Source organism: Dendroctonus ponderosae, unplaced genomic scaffold (assembly GCF_020466585.1).
Source record: "Dendroctonus ponderosae isolate FM_Combo_2020 unplaced genomic scaffold, Dpon_F_20191213v2 Dpon_F_20191213_9, whole genome shotgun sequence".
Lineage (NCBI taxonomy): Eukaryota > Metazoa > Arthropoda > Insecta > Coleoptera > Curculionidae > Dendroctonus > Dendroctonus ponderosae.
In genome coordinates, this window is record NW_026019116.1 from 2584955 (window position 1) to 2589287 (window position 4333).

The window sequence follows — 4333 nt, forward strand, 5'->3', positions numbered from 1 at the left end:
AGAATTTGCCCAGAACACAAAGTACGATCGAAGGCATATTCTATCTGCTTCATCATTAGCTTTTTGTTCGTACTTTCATTAAAATGATCCTCGCAACAAAAAAACATTGATTTTGATTTCGGAACATTACGTCTAGCTGCTTTGAACCATAAAACTTTACGTGCATAATCATGAGGAACGGTTAGAAAGAGTTTGTTTGGAGCACTTATTGAGGTATTCTTGAGGAAAACACCACTTATTTTGTGATCCATACATGTCACTATTTTCCATTATGCAAGATAATAATAATAATCACAATAACTTAAATAATAAAAAAAGCTGCGAAAACAACAAATAAATACGAGCCACTTTGTTGATATGACATGCTACGTCACAATCGGCATAGGCAACCGACCATACGGATTCGGCGTTTTTGGCGGAAAATATTTGATTTCAATTTAAATTCGCTTTAAAATTGTTATGGAGACTTTTTTTGCAAAAAAAATTATATCAGTGTAATGTTTGCCAGAACTACTTTCTATATATCAACATTTAAAAAAAAGTGAAAACACCCTATTGAGCAGTTTTATGATGAAACTCCTGTAATGAGACGATGATTAATATAAGTATATTGTCCCTACTTTGGAAAACCCAATTAAAAAACCAAATTTTGAACGTCTATTTTCTTCTCTGTAAACGAGGAAATTCGCTTTTTCCATCCAGTCATAAATATCAAACCTAATTGCAAAATAATAATGCTCAAGATACAGTGTGTTCCAAAGAAAATTGCATTATGCAACAAGTGATCATAAGAAACACAAATCTATGATTTTTTTATTGAACCTTGTATTAATTTTTTGCGTGGGAGTTCTTTGAAATTTTAAGTAATTGTTCGTATTGCTGGTTAAATTAACATTTAACTGAAAAGCAAATTAATTGATTCTTGTGATAACGCGCAGCTGAAGCAGTCGCAGAAAGTTCAAATTTGGCACAAATTTTTTTGATATCCAATTTTTTTAAAAACTCATTATCAAGGTGAATAAGAGTTACATTTTAACCGTTCTATCAATTTTTTCTTTAACATCAAACTATGCAGTTTAAAACATTGGCTCTTGAAGACATTGGAAACTGATGTTGTGAAGTGTGTTTATGATGGTATGAATCCTATAATGAAACTCTCCACGGATATAGAGAACTATTCATCCTTGTTAGGAAACAGTATACGCATATGATTTGCAATTTTGTGTTTCATTTACTTATCAATTATTATTTAGTCAAATTCTTATTCATTCATTAAACTCTCGATTTTTGTAATCGTTTATCCATGACGGCTGTTTGACTGATATAAAACATCTGCTTTATGTTCATTTGTCATCTTCCACATGCTTGATTCTTGTTAGGACGTGTAAAACTGACTGAGCCTGAGACCTACATGAACACATCTTCAGATAGAAGAGTTATTGTCTGACAATCCCACTTTTTTCACGAAGATATTCAGCAATTTAACATATGAAAGTCCCAAACCATCCACTTGATTCCATTGAAAGTTCTTGCGGATGATAAGCCCCATATTGCGCCAGCAAGCACATTGGGGTGTCGCAACCGACCTGTCGCAGGCATTTGACACGCCGCATACCAACGATATTTTTACGACATGCTACGGGACTGTATATCGGCGTATCTCCGCAAGTTACTTATGAAAATAGGAAAATGTATTGTGTAAATAGGATCGGATCCATTTTTATTTGTTTTCCGAACGGAGATCGCGCCTTGTCAAAACACATGCAGCGCGATTGTTGTTTGAAACAACAGGCGAACCTGTTTAAAAAACAGTTAAGTCACATAGTAGGCAGAGTACAGTGGATATATATATATGATTAGTTTGGGTAGTCGGGTTTTTATTGGCTCTTCATTGGTGGTCTTCGCAAAGACAATTGGAAATTAATGACACCTGGATATCTTCACCTTAGATCAGACCAAACAGTCGTTCAGAAAAGGTGCAAAGGACTTAAGACTTGATGATTAGCCAAGTGCCAAATATATGGACCCAAGCTTCAAATGCTACGAATGAAGAGTCCTTGATCGAAATGTGCGAGGTACGTTCAATAGGCAATTCCTCAACTAACCAGAAAAACGCTTCACTACCGGACAGTTCCACAAAAGCAAAAATAGTCCCTGAGGACAGCTAATAAAATACACCCAATAATATCCTCCTGTCGATGTTTACTTAACTGCCGAAGCGGATTTACCTTGGGTCATTCAAAAATTGGATTGGCCCATCCGCCAGCTCGTTTTCGCTGTTTTCTTTCCTCTTTGTCTGGGTCGGGGTCCTCGAGCCAATTTTAATTACGGGAAGAAAATCGCCTGAAATAATATTTGCCCAGGCGTCCATAAAGGAAGTGCCAAAGGATATTGGATAAATGTGGAGCTGTGAGGAACAGAACGGATTAAGTGGGTACGTTTCGTTGGAAATTCAAAGTGAACTTGGATGGTTGTTGGCAACTCGCAGATGGAATCGACAGGAACTTAGTTTTACTCTTTTTTTCATTTGATTCGCCTTAATTAATTAATTGTGTTATTTCAATTTCTAAATAAATGCGCTGACTAACTCGTTGTATGGGTGGATGTCAATTTAGAAAATGAGAGTCACTTTCAAAACACCAACTACTTCATTGAATATAACTGGTATAGTCACATGTGGATTTCGCGTTTATTGTGTTCTCATCAAGCTGAGAGTCATTATGGTTAAAGTCTATCGGTTGTTTGCAAGAATATGCAGTTTCATGTTTGATGTGGTTACTGTTCCTTAGGATGCCTTCTTGACATCACTTTCTTCAAGTCTGCCAATCATCCAAAATCATTATTTGTCAGGAGGCAAAGTTTGGGAAAAACATTTTAATTCCGTGTTTTTAACTTTGTTTTCATTTCATTATTTGAGTTTTTTTTCTCAATCCCAAATACCATAACAACACAGATATAACTTTTATGTAGTCTCTTGTACCCATATACCCTGATTTCTGTCCATTCCGATATTTTCCTAGGCAATATTTTTCCTCTATCCGTCCTACATGCTCATACCATATAAATTGCTGTTTTTCATTCTCTTTAACAATTGTTTCTTTTCCTTTCATTTGTTCTCTTATGTCCTCATTGCTCAGGTGTTCTAATCTAGATTTTTTCGCCGCTTTTCTTGAAGTCAATTTCAACAAGTTGATTGTCCTTAAATAGTTGTGTTAATTTATAGCTTCCTCAGTTTGTTCTGTTTTCGTCTCATTTTTATTCCCAGATATACCGGGTGGCAATTTGAAAACTGTCCACCCTTAATATCTTTCTTGGAGATTAAAATATAAAAAATCGGAAAGAACTGTAAATTTAATTTGTAAGGGGACACTTTAAATTAATATTTTAGCCTCCTAGTTTCGACCGCCTAGGACGGGTAGATGTCACCCTTAGAATCTTAAACGGGAAAGGGGGTCAAGTGGCACATCGTTTTAAAGGTCGTTCAATTCTCTTTAAATTAGTTTCTACTTTGTTGCTTTTTGTTCAGAGGTTTTCGAATAATCGCGTTTCAAAACTCCAGAAACAATTAAATTTGCCTTCATTGAGATTTCGGTTTTCAGATTAGTGTTTAAACAAAAATTATGTCATGGGGCCTCCTTATAGTACAAATGACTAGAAGATTCGGATACACCGTTAACATCGTTGAATAACAGAATGAAAATCTAGTTTAAACAAGCGATTTCGGATTTATTGATTATTTTACTTCGAGAAAAATCCCTTTTATTTACGGAAGAGAAATTTCTATAATATAACCTATGGGATCTACTTACGCACTATCTTGTAAGTTGTTCAGAAAGTTGTCGACTTTCCTGTAAACAATAATAAAGTCACATTTAGAAAAGTTTTTCGGGCTTCAAACCCGTGGTCCATGGGAATTTCTTCCAGACGTTTCGTCCACAACTGCGGTGGACATTATCAAAGGCGATGAGGCAGTGGGCGAAGTGGTCTCCCGTGCTTTCCGACGAAGACTGGTTCAACTACTGGATCCCCTGTCATATTTATGCGGCCCGCATTTTTTGGTTGGAATGGATACAGCAAGAAGGAGTTTAATAGAGCAATTCGACCAAGAAACAGTGGAGATCGTCCGGAGGAAACAGACACACAAAGTCAAAACAGTGTTTAAACCAACTCGAACAATCCAACAGACTTTGAGATCGGCCAAGGACAAACGGGTTCCTTTATCAGCACCAGGAGTCTACAGAGTTCCGTGCACTTGTGGCAGAGCATATATCGGCACCACAAAACGTAGTGCAAACCCTAGGATCACTGAGCATAAAAGAAGTTGCAGATTAGG